This window comes from Leopardus geoffroyi, chromosome X (genome assembly GCF_018350155.1).
Source record: "Leopardus geoffroyi isolate Oge1 chromosome X, O.geoffroyi_Oge1_pat1.0, whole genome shotgun sequence".
Classification (NCBI taxonomy): domain Eukaryota; kingdom Metazoa; phylum Chordata; class Mammalia; order Carnivora; family Felidae; genus Leopardus; species Leopardus geoffroyi.
The window spans coordinates 41,138,349-41,160,817 of NC_059343.1; the positions used below are offsets into that span (position 1 = coordinate 41,138,349).

The 22,469-nt window shown below is 39.4% G+C and overlaps 1 protein-coding gene across 10 annotated transcripts in view; it reads left to right on the forward strand.

The window, feature by feature from the left end:
* JADE3 (jade family PHD finger 3) overlaps positions 1-22,469 on the forward strand; it is a 137,433-nt gene that overhangs the window by 20,893 nt on the left and 94,071 nt on the right. The window lies entirely within an intron of this gene.

Here is a 22,469-nt window from a genome sequence, read left to right on the forward strand (position 1 = left end):
GTGATCATGCTGGTACCTGAAGAGCTCTTCGCAGGAAAAAACACTGGATGCCTCTGCAAAAGACTGCAGAAAGACTTTCTGGAACTACTCTCACAAAATGAGAAACTGATGTTCCTTCCTATCATGTTATTGTTCTATTTATAAGCCAAGAGGATGACATTAAGAACCTTTGTTTTAGGAGATCCAGAGCAAACAGACTCACACTGGGCCCTTCTTTCCTGTCAAACACTATTCCTTATAATCCAGTTTTGCTGGTAATGGCCATAAAATAACTATATTGAAGAAATAAAAATTGATAAACTACCAGCTGCCTCAAAAATCTAATAGCTTTGGCAAAATATACTGCAGCTCGTTCTGATAGAGCCTCCTTTTCTCTAACAGGTTTTATTTTAATACTTTCCTTTTCACACTACTGAATAGCATAATCAAATCAACAATTCTGCAAATGGCCAGTGTGTTTCAGGCACTAGGCACTGTTCAGCCCTGACCCCCCCCCCCCGCCCTCTACCCCCCAGGCTCCACTGGTACTCCATGTCAGTCATTGATTTGCAGTTGTCCGGGATGAAAATGGAGAACAGAGTGAGCTCAAGTGCAGGGTTGCAGCCTGCCCTGTTAGCACCCACAGAATCCAACAAAAGAGTGGATCGTTTTCACATTAATAAAACCTTAATTGTCTACAAGACCATTGAGTATTAAATATATACAAATTTGAAACATCATGTGAGACAGGAAGGGCAGGTTAAAACATGGTTCACTAACAAACTGAATCAGCTTGACGACTTTATTGAAAGAGGCATAAAACAAGTATCTTGTAATAAAAACTCCAATTCAGAAATTATCCAGGTATGGTGCCTAATTATACAAAGACCAAAGTGCCAGCTTTCCATGCAGCACAGGGAATCCTCTACAGAGGAATTCTGAACCAAAATTCTAAAACACCAGGGAAGAGGGGGTGGAGTGGGTTAGGGATATGGGACAAGTAGGAGACATTTTTTCAACCTGCTTTTTTTTCCTGGTTATTATTAAAACAAGTTCTCTAATACTTCATTATAAAGTGTTTTTGAAAAAATAATCACTTGGGCCACCTTCTGCCCTGGGGTGTAGTTAGGTGAAGGAACATTGCTCCCACCCTTAAAATTTTAAAAAGCCAGGGGCGCCTGGGTGGCGCAGTCGGTTAAGCGTCCGACTTCAGCCAGGTCACTATCTCGCAGTCCGTGAGTTCGAGCCCCGCGTCGGGCTCTGGGCTGATGGCTCAGAGCCTGGAGCCTGTTTCCGACTCTGTGTCTCCCTCTCTCTCTGCCCCTCCCCTGTTCATGCTCCGTCTCTCTCTGTCCCAAAAATAAATAAACGTTGAAAAAAAAATTAAAAAAATTTTAAAAAGCCAGACTGACTTCAAATTCATGACTTTTATAAAACCCATCAGAGGGAAGTATTTTGCTCAAGTATTTGTTGAGAGGATTATTTGTTCAAGTATTTTCCCCATTTTTAAATTTGGTAGTTTGTTTTCTCGCTGTTGAATTTTTTTTTAATTTATGTATTTTTAAATATTTTTAAGTAATCTCTACACCTAATGTGGGGCTTGAACTCACAACCCTGATATCAAGAGTCGTATACTCTACCATTTGTGCCAGCCAGGCCCCCACGTTTGTTTATTTTAAGTAATCTCTACACCTAATGTGGGGCTTGAACTCACAACCCCTGAGATCAAGAGTCACGTGCTCCTCTGACTGAGCCATCCTGGTGCCCCTCTTACTGTTGAGTTTTGAGAGGTTTTTTTTTTTTTTTTTCAATATTCTGGTTAAAAATCCTTTGTTGGTTACATAATTTATTAACAAATATTTTCTCTGCCTCTTTGGCTTGGCTTTTCATTTTCCTAACAGCGTCATTCACCAATTAAGATTTTAATTTTGATGAAGTCCAATCTATCATTTTTTTAAAAAGGACTCTTATTAATTCTGGGTCATGAAGATTTTCTCCTGTTTCCTTCTTTTTTTAAATTTTTTTAAATGTTTATTTATTTCTGAGACAGAGAGAAACAGAGCATGAGTCGGGGAGGGGCAGAGAGAGAGAGGGAGACACAGAATCCAAAGCAGGCTCCTGAGCTGTCAGCACAGAGCCCTATGTGGGGCTCGAACTCACAAACTGAGATCATGACCTGAGCTGAAGTTGGTCGCTCAACTGACTGAGCCACCCAGGTGCCCTTCTCCTATTTTCTTCTAAAAGTTACTTGTAGTTCCATGTTTTACACTTAGGTTTATGCCTATTTCCAGTTAATCTTTGTATATGATGCAAAGTTTAGATGGAGGTCTCGCTTTTACATATGGATATCTTATTGTTCCAGCACCGTTTGTCCAAAAGACTATTCTTCCTTCTTTAAGTTGTTTTTGCACCTTTGTCAAACATCAGTTGCCTATATTTATGTGGGTCAATATCTGAACTGTTTTGTTCCATTGGTCAGTTTTTATCACTTCACCAATATCACTGTCTTGATTACTGTAGCTTTATAGTAAGCCTTAAAATCAGTTAGTGTGGTTTCTCTATTCTTTTTAAAATTTGTTTTAGCTATTCTAGATCTTTTGCTGTTTTTTTATAAATTTTTTAATAAATTTTAGGATCAACCTGTGTATTTACAAAAAAATGCTGCTGGGATTTTTATTGGAATTAGGTTCAATCTCCTGATGAATCTGATGAATTTGGAGATAACTGACACCTTTAATATGCTGAACATTTCACCGTATGACTATAGTATATTTCGCCATTTATTTAGATTTTTGAATTTCTTCTAGTAGTGTTTTGTAGTTTTCAGCATATAGATCCTATACGTGTTTTGTTAGAGACATACCTAAATATTTTATTTCTTTAGAACTATTGTATATAATATATTTTTAAAATATTCAGTTTCTAATTGCTTGTTACCACCACATAGAAATATGATTTATTTTTGTGTTGACCTTATGTCCTCCTCCCTTGCTAACTGGTTGTTAAAGGATTTTTAAAAAATAGATTCTCTGATATATTCTAAGCAAACAATCATGTTGTTTAGGAGTAGGAGTAGTTTCATTTCTTTCTTTCAATCTATATGCCCGTTTTTCTTGAGAGAGAGTGAGCGCGAGTTGAGGGGCAGAGGAAGTAGGAGGGAGAGAATCTTAAGCAGGCTCCACACTGAGCACGGAGCCCCACACGGGGCTCAATCTCATGACTGTGAGATCATGACCTGAGGTGAACGCTTAACCGACTGAGCCACCCACGGGCCCCTATTACATTTTAAAGATTTTAAGTAATCTCTATACCCAACCTGGACTTGAACTCACAACCTCGAGATCAAGAGTTGCATGCTCCACTGACTGAGCCAGCCAGAAACCCCTGTGTGCCATTTATTTATCTTTTTATTCATCCGTCCATCTATCCATCCATCTGTCTATCCCTTATTGCACAGGCCAGGGCTTCCAATATGATGTAATAGGAGTGGTGAGATAACACTGTATGTCAGCTATACTCAAAAAATTTTTTTAAATAGGAGTAGTGAAAAAGAACATCTTTTCTCCTGTCTCACCCTCAAGTCTGTCGTCTTTAAGTTTTTTTATTCAGTTGAGGAAGTTCCCTTGTATTCCTGGTTTGCTGAGAGCTTCTATCATGAGTGCATGCTGAATTTTGACAGATGCTTTTGTCATCATGAACGGAAATGCTCATGTGGATTTTCTTTTTTACACTTAATATGGTTGATTACATTGATTGGTTTTTAGACATTGAACCTGCCTTGCATTCCTAGGGTAAACTCCACTTGGTTTTAGGGTTTTATATATTGCTGTTAGATTTGCTAATATTTTGCTGGGGATGTTTGCTTCTGTATTCATGAGGAATATTGGTCTATAGCATTCTTTTTTTGTATTGCATTTGTCTGGGTTTGGTATCAGGGCTTGATAAAATTTGTTGAGAAGGATTCCCTCCTCTCCTGTTGCCTGGGAGAGATCTTGCAGAATTGGTGTTATTTTTTCTTTAAATGTTTGTTGAAATTTGCCAGTGAAACCATCTGGGCCTGAGTATTTCTTCTTAAAAAGATTTTTAGCTGTGAATTTAATTTCCTTAATAGATATTGCATTATTCAGGTTATCTATTTCATCATCAATGAATTTTGGTGGTTTGTGGTTTTTGAGCAATCAGTCCCATTTCATTTAAGTTGTCTAATTTATATGCATAGAATTATTCATCATATCCCTTTATTATCCTTTCAGTGGTTGCAGAGTCTATGGTGATAATTCCCTCTTTCATTCTTCATATGGCTAATTTGAGTGTTCTCTCTTCTTTTCTCTCTCAATCTTGCTAGAGGTTTATCAGTTTTATTGATTTTTTTCAAAGAACCAGCTTTTGTTTTCATTGATTTTTCTCTGTTGTTTTTCTGTTTCTCTGTTGTTTTTCAGCTTCATTGATTTCTGCTTTATCCAGATTATTTCCTTGTTCTGACTGCTTTGGATTTATTTTGCTCTTTTTTTTAGTTCCCTAAGGTGGAAGTGTAGATTGTTTATTTGAGACCGTTTTTTTTTCCCCTACAAGAGCATTTAATGTTATAAATTTCCCTCTAAGCACTGCTTCAGCTGTAGCCCTCAAATTGGTTTATGTTGTATTTCATTTTTCTTTAATTCTGAGTATTTTCTAATTTCTCTTGAAAGTTTCTCTTTGAAGGGCACCTGGGTGGTTCAGTCACTTAAGCATCTGACTCTTGATTTCAGCTCAGGTCATGATCAGAGTCATGGGATCAAGCCCCACATTGGGCTCCATGCTAAGCATGGAGCCTGTTTAGGGTTTGTGCATTCTCTCTCTCTCTCTCTCTCTCTCTCTCTTTCTTTTTCTTCCCCTCCCCTCCCTCGCTCCCCCTCTGCCCCTCTCCCCCACTCATGTGTGCTTTTTCTCCCCCTCTCTAAGATAAAAAAATTTTTTTAAAGTTTCTTTTTGATTCATGGATTATTTAGATGTATGCTATCTAACATCCAAGTGTTTGGAACTTTTCCTCTTATCTGTGTGTTCTTGATGTCTATTTTAATTGCTTTATGGCCAGGGAACATATTCTTTATAATTTCAGTTCTTTTATATTGGAGGTTTGTTTTATGACCCAGGATATGGTCTGTCTTGTTGAAAGAATATATATTCTGCTGTTGTCAGGCAGAGTGTTCTATATCATGTCAACTAATTCCACTTAGTTGATAATGATGTTCAGTTCTTACATACTCTTGCTGATTTTGTGTCTACTACTTCTGTGTATTAATTAGAGAAGAGTATTGAAGCTTCCAAGTATAACTGTGGATTTTTCTACTTCTCATTTTTGGTTTGACAGTTTTTGTTTCACATATTTTAAAAGCACCATTGTTAGGTGTGTACAAATTTAGGATTGTTAAGTCTTTTTGGTGAGTTAATAACCTTTTAGCATTATGTCATGTCCCTCTATATCCCACTTTATCTGTTATTATTTCCTTTTTTCCCCACTTCCCTGCCTTTTTTTGGGTTACTGGAACATTTTTTAGCACCCCATTTTAATTTATTGACTGTGATTTTTGAGTTCATCTCTGCATATTTTTGTGGTTACACTAGGAATTATAATGCATATCTTTGCACAGTCTATGTAGCATCAATACTTTATCACTTCAAGAGGAATGCAGAAACCTTACATTTACCCAACATCCTTTGTGTTATAGTTGTTTTATATTCTATTTACGCCTATTGAAAATCCCTTCACACGTTATCATTTTTGCTGTCAGCTATGAAACATATTTTCAAGAACCAAGAGAATAGTCTATTATATTTACCCAATTATTTTCTATTTATGTTGCTGTTCCTTTGTCCCTAATGTTCTAAATTTCTGTCTGCTATAATTTTCCAACTGTCTGAAGAAACTTCCTATTGCAATTCTTTTAGAGCAGGTTGCTGGCTATCAATTCTCATTTCTGAAGGTATTTTTGCTGGATATAGAATTATGTGTTGATAGTTCCTTTTTCCCCACACCTCAAACGTTTTGTTTCCTTCTGACCTTCATGGTTTCTGATGAAAAATCCACTGTAATGTCAAATTTTTGTACCCCAATGAAATGATATGGGAAACAGGCAAAAGAAAAAAATTAAATTTCCTTACAACTTATAGCCCATTGACAAGTCCTTGAGACAGGCAGAGTGACATTCCTCTAGGAACACAGCTGCTTCAGTGACCCTTTGCTAAGGGCAGAAGGCAATCTTAGCTTAACATTATCCTGATCTCCAGGATCCTGTAAGTCTAAGTTTCCAAGTCCTTTGGAAACTTCCTTTATCTCTAACCTCCCAAATATATGTTAGTAGTCATTCTCCAAGCATATGGCCCGCTGATAAATATCTGAAGGGTCCCATGACTGAAGGTTTAGTAAACTTGCAAAGTAAATGACCTTTTCCTAACAATAGCTGGCCCCCTCAGGGTCCTGTAAACCTTGTTTCCAAAATACCTTGGAGGCTTGTGCTGTCTCTAACCCCCTCCCAACCAACTCAAAAGTATATAATCAGTCACTCCTTACAACCCCAGTGCATCTTTCTGCTCACAGGTCCTATCCCCTTGCTTTACAAAACCATATTTTTGCCCCAAAGACTTCTCATGAATTCTTTCTTGGCCATCAGCTCCAAACCCCAACATTTCCACATCATTTGGCACCCAGTGTGGGGTGGACTCTGGACTCTGAGCCTCGGTGCAGACGTGGTGAATACTTTCTCTTCTCTTCCTTTATTTTCAATCCAGGGGCTTTTCAAGGAGTATGGTCTTATTGGAACACTTTATGCCAATTGCTCAGGTTGCAATCCTCTAGCCTGTGGCTACTCTATGGGGAGGAGAAAGCCTGCCTTTTGGCTGGAAGTTAGTACCATGGCCAGAATGGTAATAAGACCCAGAAATTTGATGCCCTCTCTTTATTCCTGTCCTTAAACAAAGTTGTCTGGGCATGGGGCAGTCACCTAAGTCATCAGGACAGCTGCCAATCTTAAGTCTCCTGTGTGAGGTTTCTTCCTCATTGGTCTAATGTGATCCCCCTTCACATCTCTGGTCTAGCCACTTCTGGTTGTAGGACCTCTACTCATTACCGGTGGAAACTAGGACCCAGTTGAATTAAAACCCAACTGGGGACCATTTTCTAGAGAAGTTAGCCGTAAAGACTACATGTGTTGAAATGTTGCTTAGACTATGATGGATTTCTCTATCTTTACTGTTTTCTGTCAGTGTCCTCTACTAACTACTTAAATTACAACATTGGGTAATTTCCCCCTTGTAAAACTTCTCTAGTATTGTCCATGGGTTACAAACGGTGGGTTCTTAATGGCAAGGCAAGGGCCAGCCTTCACGGCACAGCTTTCAAGGCAAGGTACGGCACAGTATCTCGGTCCATACATCAGCACCCATTTTACAGTCTAGAATGTAATGGGGGAATGGGATGTTAGCATCCCTCCTACAGAGTCTTTTAATGATAGGGCGATGATCATAGCGATTTCTTTTGAGGGATGCCTCAGGTCGCTTTGACACCAGGAACCTGTGTCATACCCTGTGTATAGTTACTCCTATAATGTAAGGTTTTTGTCTGGTTGCTTTAAAGATTTTTTCCTTTGTGTTTTTGTTCCGCACTTTGATTTAGATATGTCTGGATGTGCATTTCCGTGGGTTTCTCCTGTTTGGGGTTTTTCACTACTCCGGCTATTCAGAGTATCATAAGTAGGCTCTAGATTCCAGAATAGACTGGAATAATAATGATAAAAGATTTTGAAATATCTTTGCTTCATAGGGACTGCACATAATAGAAATAGAAATATTTGCTATATATCCCAGATAGAAATTAACATTAGTTTAGTAAATTATGGTTATAACTCCTGCTCCCTTTCAGCAATGTGGAAGATTGTTGCAAATGGACCAGGATGGGGGAGATTGAGCTCCAGAAAGAATGAGTGATTTTTGTAGCTTTACATACCTAATAAACTGCAGGTCTTTAAGTCAGTTTTCCAGTTCTCTTTCCACTATAATATGTTGCTATACACTTACAGAGTTTGCCCCTACTCCCCAAGCTGAAACTTTAGCAGAAGTTTATGGTGAGATGTTGGTTTGAAATGTATGCTTTTTTTTTTTTTTTTTTAATCAGGGAGTGTGTGAAATTTTAAATTCCTTCTGGGAGGCATCAGGTCTTGGTTTGAGCAGGGATTGGTACATTACAGCCTGCCAGCCAAATCTGGCCTACTACCTGTTTTCATACAGCCCACAGACTACAAATGGATTTTTTTCCTATTTTTAAATGATTGGAAAAAATCAAAAGACGAATATTTCATGATATGTAAAATTTATATGAAGTTCAAATTTCAGTGTCCATAAGTGAAGTTTAACAGTTCGTTTCAGTGCCCATAAATGAAGTTTTAAGTTTATCAGAACACAGCCATGTCTATTTGTTTACATATTGTCTAGTGTCTTTTGTGCTGCAGTGGCAGGATTGAATAATTACGACACAGACCAAATGGCCTGCAAAGCAAAAAATATTTACTCTCTGTCCCTTTACAGAAAAAGTTTGCTATCTCCCGGTTTAGAATAATGTCTAAGTCAGTTGAGTTAGAATGTCAGTGATCTGAGCTGTGAAAAGGGTAGCCAGAATTCAAACTTTGCTCTTTGGATAAGTGTCTTAGGTATAAGTAGAAGTTAAGAGTTACTAAATGATCATTGCACTTGTCTTTTTAACAGATATTAAGTATTTTTAGTTCTAGAGCAATATTTCACATTGTCTGTACTTTTAAAGTTAGCTCTTCAGGAAATCCTGCCATTTGTGACAACACAGATGAACTGGAGGATATTATGCTAAGTGAAATAAGCCAGACAGAAAAAGACAAATACTGCATGGTGTCACTTATATATGTGATTTTTTTTTTAAGTTAAACTAGAAACAGTAGAATAGTGGTTGCCAAGAACTGAGGAATGGAGGAAATGGGCAGAATTTGGTAAAAGGGTATAAATTTTCAGTTGTAAGATAAATAAACTCTGGGGATCTAATGTACAGCATGGTGACTGTAGTTAACAATACTGCATTACATATTTGAAAGCTGCTAAGAGAGTGGAACTGAAATGTTTTCACCACAAAAAGAAAAAAAGTATGTGAGGTAATGGATGTGTTAATTTGGTTGGAGCCCTTTCACAATATATATCAAATCATCACATTGCATACTTTAAATATTGCCATTTTATTTGTCAGTTATACTTCTGTAAAGCTGAGGGAAAAAATAAAGGTCAATCAATCAAATTAGGAGAAATTGGAAAAAAAATAAAGGGCAATCAGTCAATCAACCAATCAAATCAGGAGAAATTGATTGGAAGAAAAGCCAGAACTGTTTCTGTCTAGTTACTTGAAGATTTAAAAAAAAATTTTTTTAACATTTATTTATTTTTGAGAGAGAGAGAGAGAGAGAGAGAGAGAGAGAGAGTATGAGTGGGGGAGGGGCAGAGAGAGAGGGAGACACAGAATCCAAAGCAGGCTTCAGGCTCTGAGCTGTCAGCACAGAGCCGACGTGGCACTCGAACCCACAAACCATGAGATCATGACCTGAGCCAAAGTCAGCACTTAACAGACTGAGCAACCCAGGCTCCTATTTGAAGAAGATTTTCATTTGGAGTCACTTGACACCCAATTGTGAGGGGCTTAGGGAAGTTTTCTTGTGTAGAAGAGATAAAGTCTGTTATTTAAATTTTGTTTTCCTGCTTCTGAGTTGAGCTTTTTACAAGTCTAATTACCTAGTTGACTTTCTGTAGACTTCTTTTGTGAGGCTGTTTTTCTGTGACTAGTGAGAGGAAATGTCTGGTGACTTTTTAAAATATTCATTCATTCATTCATTCATTCATTCATTCATTCATTCAGAGTGAGCCAAGAGCAAGCAAACGAGGGAGGGGCAGAGAGAGGAGGAGAGAGAAAATCCCTAGCAGGCTCCGCACTGTCAACACAGAGCCCGGCATAGGGCTTGATCTTCTGAACTGTGAGACCATTATCTGAGCAGAGATCAAAGTTGAACACTTAACTGACTGAACCACCCAGGTGCCCCATGTCTAGTCACTTTTAAATGTAGAGGGGGGACGCCTGGGTGGCTCAGTTGGTTAAGCGTCCAACTTCAGCTCAGGTCATGATCTCGCGGTTGGTGAGTTCGAGCCCTGAGTCAGACTCTGTGCTGATGCCTCAGAGCCTGGAGCCTGCTTCGGATTCTGTGTCTCCCTCTCTCTCTCTGCCCCTCCCCTGCTCATGCTCTGTCTTTCTCTCTCTCTCAAAAATAAATAAATGTTAAAAAAAAAAATTTAATGTAGAGGAAATCCCAGCTCTGACCAGGAGCAGAGCCTGCCCTTGCCCCTCACCCCTACCCTATACATTTTTTAATGTTTATTTATTTTTGAGGGAGAGACAGAGCGCAAGCAGGGGAGGGGCAGAGAGAGGCAGACACAGAATCCGAAGCAGGCTCCAGGCTCCGAGCTGTCAGCACAGAGCCTGACATGTTGCTTGACTCACGGACCGAACCGTGAGATCATGACCTGAGCTGAATTTGGATGCTTACCCGACTGAGCCACCCAGGCGCCCTTCACCCCTACCCTATAGTTGGCCTTTCCTGTCACCTGCGTATCTGCCTTGCCAGCTGGCATCAGTAGTCTATTGAGATGTCCATGGCCTATTTCTTCCACCCTCTTACCTCCATCTCAAGGACCAGATGAGCCACATTTGTACTGTGCATGCACTTAAAGATGTCTTTAGGCCCAAGTTAACTTTTGTTGCCCTTTGAAATGTAAGCTTCTTAAGTGAGTTGCCTATCACAGAGTTCCTAGAAACAACTAATTTTAAATGTACTATTCACATTGATTTTTAGGGTAAAAACATTATTCTCTTGATTTGGAAATTTACCTTTTAGGTGACAGGAAAATAAACATCTCTTTGTGCTATGCATGTATATGTATTCTGTATGTATGTGTGTGTGTGTTCTATAACTATATTCACTCTTGGATCTATTACCACCATGAAATATAGCTGTCCTAAATACTATGGGCCATACCATCCTGGAGGTGAAACCAGAGTCTGGATAATAGTCACTCCATAGACTTTTGCTAGCTCTCTTACAGTTTTTCAGCTTCCAGAGCAGTCTTCAGATACAGCCAGCTTATCCTGGAGGTATCTGCTGTGTTTTCCTGACTGGGTATTCTAGAGCTCCAAGTGTCATCTGCCTCCTTCTCGCACTTTTGGTGACCTCTGGGTCAGGATCCTTGCTGGGCTGCTAGTGCTTTCAGTCCCTTGAGGCTGTTCTCATGTGTTTGCACAGCCCCCAGTGTTGCTAATACAACAATGCCAGATTCTGCCCATGTGGGTGACCCACTCATCCAGTACTCACTGGATGAGTTAAGGGCACTGATGTCTGTGCTGAGGCTCTTGACTCTCTTGTCCTCCTGCTATAGCTAGAGCTTCCGGGCCTGTAGGGGTTGCATGTCAGCTTGTTTAGGTTTCTTTGGAAAGCCCGTCTCTGACTGGGATTCTTAATCAAGTCCTTGAAAGCTGAGCTTTTAGATAAACCTGAGTTACATGCTTCACAGCCATTTTCTGAATTGTTACTCCCTCATACTTTGGGGGACCACGAGGTCAGGTTGGTGAGCTATTGTCTTCTCCCGGGACTACCTTCTTTACTAGGAGTATCCTTGTCCCCTCAAGAACCTAGATTCCTGGTAAGATAGGCTGCTCCTAGGCATGTCCTGACAGGCGAGAATCCCACTGGTACGTTAATCAGCTGCTCAAGTGGGGCCCCTCTGTGGGTTTATGTATCTGTGTTGATAATATATGTCCTCTGGTGCATACATTTCTATTCCTCTGTCTCCTTGAGATGTTTAAAGCTGGTCAGCTGCTGTAGGAAGCCCAGAGCTTAATTTCTACCTTTCCCTAAACTATGCCAGCTCCTATATTCATCTGAGATATTGGCATTAGTTTGGTTGTCTTCCTGCCCAGGTATTCTGCCAGGTACTACCTCTGCCCACTTCAGGCCTAAGTGGTTGACCTACCTATCCAGTGTTAGTACTTCATAGAAGTTGACTTTTGTTCTTCTCAAATCTTCATCTACTTTTGTATCCTATTCCAAGGATTGTTATCCTCCTTTTTCTAGTTTCTGGAGGTAGGAGCTTAGATTACTGATTTGGGGCTTTCATCTCTTCTTTTTTTTAAATCAGTAACTTTAATGTGTATCTATTTTTGAAAGAGAGAGAGACAGAGACAGAGACAGAGAATCCCAAGCAGGCTCCACGCCATCAGCATAGAGCCGGACGTGGGGCTCGAACTCACAAAGTGTGAGATCGTCACCTGAACTGAAATCAAGAATTGGACTCTTAACCGACTGAGCTGCCCAGATGCCCCAAGACTTTCTTCTTTTTTTTTTTTTTTTTTCTAACGTTTATTTATTTTTGGGACAGAGAGAGACAGAGCATGAATGGGGGAGGGGCAGAGAGAGAGGGAGACACAGAATCGGAAACAGGCTCCAGGCTCTGAGCCATCAGCCCAGAGCCTGACGCGGGGCTCGAACTCACGGACTGTGAGATCGTCACCTGGCTGAAGTCGGACGTTTAACCGACTGCGCCACCCAGGCGCCCCTCTTCTTTTCTAACGTAAGCATTTAGTGCCATATATTTGCCTCTCAGTACTGCTTTACCTGTGCCTCACAAATTTGGGTATGTTGTGGTATTTTCATTTTCATTCAGTTCAGTGTATTTTTAAAATTTCCCTTGAGACTTGTGACCCATGGCTTATTTAGAAGTACATAATTTAGTTTCCAAATGTGTGGAGATTTTCCTGTTATCTTTCTGCTATTGATTTCTGTGTTTATTCCATTGTGGTCAGAGGACACACTCCATATGATATCAATCCTATTAAATGTGTTTAAGTTTGTTTCGTGGCCCAAGCTATAGTCTTTTTATATGTTATGTGGGTACTTGAAAAGGCTGTAGTCTACTGTTGCTGGATGCAGTGTTCTACAAGTGTCAGTTAAATCCTGTTGGTTGGTTGATTGTGTTGAGTGCTGTCTCCTTGCTGATTTTGTCTATTGGCTCTATTTTTGAGAAAACAGTGTTGAAGTCTCCAACTATAACTGTGGATTTGTACGTCTTACCTTTCAGTTCAACCAGTTTTGCTTCACATGTTTTACAGCTGATGTTTTGTTTTGTTTTGTTTGTTTTTTGGTTCATACGTATTTAGGATTGCTATATCTTGGTAGATTGGCCTATCATTATTTAATATTCTCCATCTGTGGAATTTTCTTTTTATTGATATTAATATACCCACTCCTGCTTTCTTTTGAGTAATGTTTTGCATCTTATTTTTTCCTCCATTTTTTTTTTACTTCCAACCTACTTAATTCCTTACATTTGAAGTAAGTTGTGGTAGATAGCATATAAATGGATCGTATTCTTTAACACACTCTGCTAATCTCCACCTTTTGATTGGTTTATTTAGACCATTCACATTTGCTGGTCCTTCAGAGATCAATAAAATGTCTGTCCCTAGAATACATTTTCTGGAATCATGTTTGACTTCTTCATGAGTGACTCTTCAAGTACTTTATACAATGGAAAGCTTCCTAGATGAAGAGAGAGATGACCTGGGGCTTACCCTTCCTTTGCTGTACAGCATCTGTGACCTTGGGCAAATGATACCACCCAGTTCCGTTAAAAAAATGCTCAGTGAGCTGTTGGGCATCACATACTGGGCTAGTTACTAGGCATACAAAGAGAGGACATGACACACTCCTTGCCTTCCAAGAATTTAGAGTCCAGTGGGAGACATGTGCAAGTAATCAGGTAATTATAGGGGGTAAATATTATGGTAGAGGTTAGAAGGGGCATTTATACAGCTTGGGAGTAGGAGAGGAAGTTAAGTAAGGCTTCTGATAAGAGGTGAAGTCTGTGCTGAATTTTAAATGACCAGGAGAGATCAACCAGGTAAAAGGGATCAAAGGGAGAAAATTTTGAACACTTCTGAGATTTTGTTTCCCTGTGTTTAAGGTGAGATTGGCAGTCCAGTCAAGACAAAATCTAACCCTCATTCCACACACACACATTTAATATTGTGTAATCTAGATGTCCTCAGGCCTTGGTATCCTATGGGCTTGTTTATATCCAAATTGCATGGTTCTTGGTTTCGTTGGCCTCTGCTGGACTTGCAGCCTCCAGCAGAGTGTTCATGGTTAGGTCCACAAGTCATCATGGGGTATTTCACATGTCTCCGTAAATCACTGTCAATTATAGTCACCTTTCTCCTGTGTAAATAATTTATACAGTAGATGCTTAGGGTAGGCGGTAGTGAAGGGGACAGAATCAATCATAGGCTTCAAAAGACTATCAAATTTACACTTGATTTTTGTTATATTTCTAATTCCTGTATTCACCCTAGTGGTATCTTTTGCATGTCAGTAAGTTTTATATTTGTTTCTTTCTTCCGACCATGTTCGTATTTATTAGTAAGGATTAAATCGTTTTATTTAAAAAGTTCTAAACCATCTTAATCATTCTTACTCCTTTTTTGAGAATTCCTTTTCCGCCATCAATAGTATTTCTAATAATTGGATAGATATGTGTATGCACAGAATACAAGAGCTGCTGTGTAACCTCATGGTGTTCACCAGTAGCCATGCCTTTTTAGATGAGTGTCTGGTTTGGAGAAACATGAAGAATGATAAAAAGAGTTGGGATGCAAGACTTTAGAGTAGCAGGTAAAAGATTATGATCACTAACTCTGCAAAAGAGAAGATTAAGAGGGTGCCCTTTCCGTACTTAAAACATTTTAAACAAAATTTGGTAGTGGCTAGTTATGAGTACTAAAAATAATATAAGGACTGTATTGCTATGATGGGTTTAGGAAAAGATGGAAGCATTTCTAGCAATTGTTGAAATGGATCCCAAAGAGATATGGTAGAATTTTCTAGCTGGGCCTGAAAGAAAAATTCCAAAGTCTCTTTTTTGGGCGTTCAGGTAAATGTAGAGGACTTGAGGGGCACTGGGCAGGATTGAGGAAGGGGCATTCTTACGTCACCCAACCTTCCCATGGAAGTAGCATGACATAGCAGGGAGGTATGGCTGTGGCAATCAGTCCACGGGTTCAAATCTCAGCTCCCTGATCTCTTACTGAGGCTCTTTTTTTTTTAATAAATGGATAATATGTGAATAGGTATGACTAAATGAATTAAATTATGTGAAGCATCTACCACAGAAAAGGGTGCCCCCCATAAGTATAGTTCCCCATGCCTCTCTTTACAATCTATTCATAGTTTGGCTCTCCAAACTCACTGCTCACCAGTCTTTCATACCAGTCTGTAGTATAATATACAGAATTGCTTACAGGATTTTTTTTGTCTGTTTGTTCATTTTACTTTGTTTTCAGCATGTTGTGCCTTTCCCTGCCATCATGTGTGATATGCCTTTCACCTTGGAGAATTTATCTTAGTCCAGGGCTGGCTTTCCACTTGGGGTGCTCCAAAACCCAATCTTGTTCATATGGAGGATGAACCCCTACTTAAAGATGGACTTGAGGTCACGTAGCTCTTGAAATTTGATCTGTATAAGCCAAGGTAGCAATTTATTGATATATAGTGAAAATTTCACTGATTGCATTTTTGTGTGATGTAGCTACCTCACACCAGATTGAAAGATCTAGTTGTATATATCACTCTCAAACTCCATGGTGAATGACATCATCTTAATAGCTTCAAGTTGACCATGGTGGGAATGTCTACATCACAGAAATCAGTAAGCTACAAATCACAGCACACCCCACCCCAAGCCTAATGTTAAACATTTATCACCACACCACTGATACTGTCTCTGTCTCTTTGGGAGAGTTGTGTGGGAGGCCAAGTCATCTTGTTAAGGGTAGACTTGGTCCAGGGACCTTAGCGATGTGATTCTCATGTTTGATGTCATCAGCATGAGAGCTCCTTTTGGTCTTTCTCTGAAACTGGTATTCCTGTCCCTTAGCCAAGAGGGATGGGTACTTGGACATGACCTCCATCTCCCTCTGGGCCGTGCTTGGATGGGAAATCCCGACTGTGGGACTCTCCTTTTTTTGATCCTTCAGACCGATCTCCCTTTTATTCTCGCGGTCCATCCTAAGTGGAGTATCAAATAAAATTGTTTGTTTTTACTAAATTGTAATCATATTCCAAACCTGATTCCCTGAAATAAAGTCAAATTCACTTCTTCTTTGCATCCATTCCACTCCTAGATTAGTTTGTTTAGAGGTTTGAGTGTTGATTAGCTTTTTGGTCCCCTGTACAGGCAGTAACAGGGTTTGCCCTCATATGTGTCCAATCACTTCCAAATGTGTTTTTAACCAGTCTTTTTCTCAGAGCAAACACCTGCATTTTGCTCATCTCTAAAATCCCAAGAAGTACCATGCTGTTTGGTTGGTCCATGGCCTGATAAGGTGTCACTTCCAACATGGAGCCTCCACGCCCTCTCTTAGTAACTATCCTTCGATGCCCCTAGGAAATTTGGAGCCTTCCCTTCTTATAAGACTTATCGCTCTAGGTTGTGGTCATTTGTTTTCCTGTCCTCTTTATCCATCCACCAGAGCCCTGAGCTCCTCAAAATTACAGACCTTGCAGTTTACCTGTTCCTGTATCTGCAGTACCAAGTGTGATGTAGTATCTTGTACATAAATTTGTAGCATGTATAAATTAACAAATAACATTCTGTGAAATTAAAGGTAATGTGAAAGTTAAATCAGCCTGTGGGTGTTTTTAAGATTAACATGCCTAAGTCCAAATCTTACACTGTGGGTTAAGAATCAATTCCTGGACAGCCTTTTTGCCCCCTTTACACTATTTTGCAGCTCTGATGATTGCTAAAGTATGTGAAAGTGCCTTTGGAAAGATTTCTATACAGGAAGGGTCACATAAAGGAATGCCACTCTGTGTCTATAACTTTGTCTATAAATCAGTGCTGTGATTTGTAGCTTACTGATTTCTGTGATGTAGACATTCCCACCATGGTCAACTTGAAGCTATTAAGATGATGTCATTCACCATGGAGTTGAGAGAGTTATGTGGGCAAATGAACTAATCCTTCTATTTAAAGGATAGTTTCTCCTCTGTGGATAGACCAGGTCTAGCTTCTTTAATGCTAACTTCTAAAATCCTGCCTGTGTGAAGAAAGGATGCCTGTGTTCTCCCTGCAGTTATTTTGTGGGCTCTCTTTTCTCACTGTGGTTTTGCCTTTACATGATCCCATCACTGGCAACAAAGATTTAGGTTAAGTACCAAGTATTATTGATAGTTCAGCAGACACGAATGCAGAGAGTAAGAGAAGTGCACACGCTAAAGAAGGATAAAGGGGGTAGTGGTGGTGGTAGTGGACAAAGAGCGAAGACATTGAGTATGCGTGCATATGACTTAAGGGACAGAATCCAAAATGTATGTGGAAGTACAACATACCTGAAGAAAAAGTGAACAAGTCATAAGTGTACAACTCCATTGATAATTTCAACATGAATATACCCATTTAACCAGTGCCTCGGTCAAGAAAACATTGCGGGCTGTCTGGGTGGCTCGTTTGGTTGAGCGTCTGACTTCGGCTCAGGTCATGATCTCCTGCTTTGTGAGTTCGAGCCCTGGGTCGGGCCCTGTGCTGGCAGTCATCTCAGAGCCTGGAACCTGTTTCAGATTCTGTGTCTCCTCTTTGCCCCTCCCCCACTCGCTCTCGCTTGCTCTCTCTCTCTAAAATAAACATACATTTAAAAAAATGAGGATATCTGGGGCGCCTGGGTGGCGCAGTCGGTTAAGCGTCCGACTTCAGCCAGATCACAATCTCGCGGTCCGTGAGTTCGAGCCCCGCGTCGGGCTCTGGGCTGATGGCTCAGAGCCTGGAGCCTGTTTCCGATTCTGTGTCTCCCTCTCTCTCTGCCCCTCCCCCGTTCATGCTCTGTCTCTCTCTGTCCCAAAAATAAATAAACGTTGAAAAAAAAATTTAAAAAAAAAAAATGAGGATATCTATTAAAATATATATATATATTGCCAGCACTGCAGAGGTCCCCTTCCTACTTCCTGGCAATGACTACCCCTTCCTTCTACCCCAGAGGTTACTGGTTTACCACCATACTTAATTCTATTGCTGTAGATGAATCCTATTTTTACACTTTGCGTAGGTGAAGGATATGTGTGTGTATATATATCTTGTGATCAGTAAACTACAAGGTTTTTTCCAATTTGGGGCTACTACATACAGTGCTCATCTGAATGTCCTTGCACATCTTTCGAGGGACAAATGTGTACATTTCTGTTAGACACACATAACTAAGAGCTGGGTCATAAGGTATGCATATGTTGAGCCTCAGTAGATATTGCCAAACAGGTTTCCAAAGCATTTAAACTAATTTACAGTCTCACCAGCAGTATACAAGAGGTACCGTTTGGCAACATTTGCCAACACTTGCGTTGTAGAGGTTTTGAATATTAGCCATTCTAATGGATACTAGTGGTATTTCATTATGGCTTACTTATTTCTTTTTTATTGAAGTATAATTTATATGTGGTAAAATGCAAGGATTTTAAAGAGTACAGTTTGAGTTGTGACAAATGTATATACCCACGTAACCCACACTCCAGTGAAGATAGAGATGATTTCTGTCACCCCAGAAAATACCATCATGTTTCTTTTCAGACAGTATTCTACAACCAGAGGCAACCACTATTCAGGTTTCTGTCACTCTAGACTAGTTTTGCCTGTTATTGCCCCTCATGTACATAAAGTTATACAGTATGTATTCTTGTGTCTGGATCATTTTTGGCTTCTTTTGTTCAACATAATGGTTTTGAGATTCAGCCATGATGTCGTATTTATCAGTGGCCCATCCTATGTTATTGCTGAGTATTTCATTGTATGAATGTACCAGAATTTGTTCATCTGTTCTTCTGCTGATGGACATTTTGGGGTTTTTTGGAAGTCTAATTGTTATTTTAATTTGTATTTCCCTGATAACTAATAGTGTTGAACATCTTTTCATAGTTTATTTCTGTTTGAATATCTACTTGTAAAGAACCTGTTTGAGACTTCTGCCATTTTTCTGTTGAGTTGTCTGTCTTCTGATTAATTTATTAAAGTTATTTATATAGCCTGGAAATGAGTCCATTCTAGTCTGAGAGAATCTTTTCACTCTCTTAAGAGTATCCTTTCCACACAAAAACCTATTCAGGAATGTTCATAGCAGCTTTATTTGTAATAACCCCAAACTGGAAACAACTCCCATAGCTTTCGGTGGGTGAATGGTTAGACATGCTGTGGTACATACATATAGTGGAATAAAAAGAATGAACTACTGATACGTGGAACAACTTGGATGGATCCCAGGAGCATTGTACTGAATGAAAAAAAAAAGCCAATCTCAAAAGTTTATATACTGTATGATTTCATTTATATAACGTTCTTGGGGCACCAGGGTGGCTTAGTTGGTTAAACGTCTGACTCTTGATTTCCGCCCAGGTCATGTCATGATCTCACAGTTCCTGAGTTTGAGCTGCCCCACCCTGCCCAGTGCTGTGCTGTCAGCAGGGAGCCTGCTTGGGATTCTTTCTCCCTCCCTCTCTGCCCCTCCCCCATTTCCCCACCTGATACACGTGCAGGAGCTCTCCCTCTCTCTAAAAATAAATAAAATAAAATAAACTTAAAAAATTCTTAAAATGACCATTTTATTAAGGTATAATTTACATACAACAAAATTCACATGTTTAAATATACAATTCAGTGCTTTTTAGTAAATTTACCAAGTTCTGTAACCATCTTCATAATCCAGTTTTAGAGTATTTCCATCACTCCAGGAGAATTCTTTGTGCCCATTTGCCATCGCTCCAACCCCTCCCTGCAGGCCTAGGCAACCACTAATCTACTTTCTTTCTCTATAGATTTGCCTTTTGTGGATACTTCATGTAAATAAAATCATATACTATATGGTCTTCTGTGTCTGGCTTTCATGTAGCATAATGTTTTTGAGGTTCATCCATGGTTGTGCCATGTATCAATAATTCATTCCTTTTTATTGTTGAATAATATTATACGTATATACCACATGATGATTATTCGCTGTGGATGGACATTTGGGGTATTTCTAGTTTTGGGTTCTCATGAGTAATGCTGGTGTGAACGATCATGTACATGCCCTTGTGTTAGACGTATTTTCTTTTATTTGGGGTAGATTCCTAGGAGTAGAATTGCTGGGTTGTATAATAAATTTCTGCTTAACATTGACCAACTGTTTTCCAAGGTGGTTGAACCATTTTATAGTCCCACCAGCAATTCCTGGAGAATATTCCATGTATACCTGAAAAACATATACGTATGTTGTTCATCTTGGTAGGAGTATTTTGTAAATGCTAGCTCAATTTTTCGGTAGTGTTGTGTAAGTTTTCTACATTCTTGCCGATTTTCTTTCTAGTTGTTCCATTATCAAGAATGGGTATTAAACTCTCTGTTAGTGTTGAATTATCTATTTCGTCAGTTCTTTGTCTTTAGTTTTCAGCAGTTTGATTATGATGTGTCTACATGTGGATTTCTTTGTGTTATGTTTAGTGTTCTGTCAGTTTCTTGGCAATTCTCAGCTATTTTTTCTTCAAATATTTTTCCAGCATCACACTCATTTTCTTCTCTGTATTGGATTCCAATTATACAAATGTTAGATCCTTTATTGTTATCCTGCAGGTCCCTGAGGTTTCCTCACCCCACCACCATCTTTTTTCTATTATTTAGATTGGCTAATTTCATTACCTATCTCAAGTTCACTGCCTCCTCCATTCTGCTATTGTGTTCTCCCAGTGAATTTTTTATTTTGGCTTTTTTAATTTTTCATTTCTAAAGTTTCAATTTGATTATCCTTTATATCTTCTCTTTCCTTTGCCAGTACTTCGTATTTTAACTTGCTTTCACGAGTGTTCAAGTTTGGTGATTGCTTATTTGAGCATTTTTTATAATAGCTGCTTTAACATACTTGTTAGATAATTTCAGCATTTGTTACATCTCATTGTTAGCATCTATTGGTTGTCTTTTCCCATGTGAGTTGGCATTTTTGTGGTCCTTTGTATAGCAAGTAATTGGGGGTTTTATCCTGGACATTTTGAAGATTATGTTATTAGATTCTGGATCTTGTTTCATTCCAGTGGAGAATGTTGATGTATTTGTTTCAGCAGTCAGTTGACCTGGTTAGGTTCAGGGTGCAAATTCCAACTCCCTTTCTGTGGACTGTAGTTCCAGTGTTAGAATTCAGGTCCTTTGCAGTGCTATTCATATCTGTACCGTGTGTGACACCCACTGGTCAATCGGGGACCTGAGTGTTCCTCTGTTAGCTAAGTTCTCAAAGTCTTTGACATGATAATTAGGATCAAGTCCACATATGTGTGGGTGGGGGTGATCCGAATTGTTCATAAGCAGCTTTATGGGTTTGCTTTCCTGAGCTCTTCTCTCTTTGTTATTTTCATGGTACTTTCTGGTTTCCTAGAGCTTTCCTTTTTGGTCCTCCAGTCAGAAACCACCTACTTTCATGATGCACAGCCTCTGGAACACAAGGGGCAGGCAGACAGAGAAAGAGAGAAAGTGAGAAAAAAAACAATGGGATTTGGTTTTGCCCTTTTGGAGCTATAACTCTACTGAATGGAATGTAAGTTTCCTTTCCCTTGAGAGTTTTAAGTCCTAGGCCTTCCTTTGCCAGTTAATTTCATTGCTGCAGCCTCTACCATGAGATTTTCTGGGCATGGAGAAGAGAGGAAAAGGAGAAAAAAAACCCCAGGGGATTTCCCCCTAGTTTCTCTGAGTTATAGTAGTTCCTGTTTCAAAAAAAAAAAAAAAAAACACCTTGCATCAGAACATGTGCTCTAACCACAGTGTTCACTCACTTTTAAGTTTTGTTGTGTTGGGTTCAGGCCAGAGAGTACTGGAGGTTAAAAAAGTGGTAAAATCATCACTAGTTCAGTTGTACTTTGCATTCTGGTATTCTTCCCTGATCTACCTGCTGATATATACTTTAATGAGTTCTCTAATAGCTGCCACATTCTGTACAAATTTTATAGTTGCATTCAGTGGACAGAAAATTGAGTATGTTTATTCCATCTTACCTGGAGCCACAAGTCTTAACTGATATTGTAAGTGATGTTTTGGATTGGTTCCCTTCTTCCCCAAAGTATTTATATCTCTGAAATAATAGTTCTGGACATGTAGCTTTTGGTATAATTAAGTAGACAAGTTTCTAAGGGTAAGCAGAGGAGCTGCGTTATTGGGCAGAATACATAAGGCCTGAAAACCAAAGCCACTTTTCTGAAGGCATTTGTGGTAATCTCACCCGGAAGCACAGTTCTTTGTCCTCATATAGCATATCATTGACCTCGTTGTTTTCCTTGGCCCTGCCTCTCTGTCACATTCTCTTACTTCTGTCCTGCTGTTTTCCAGTAACCTTTGCCCCCAGGATT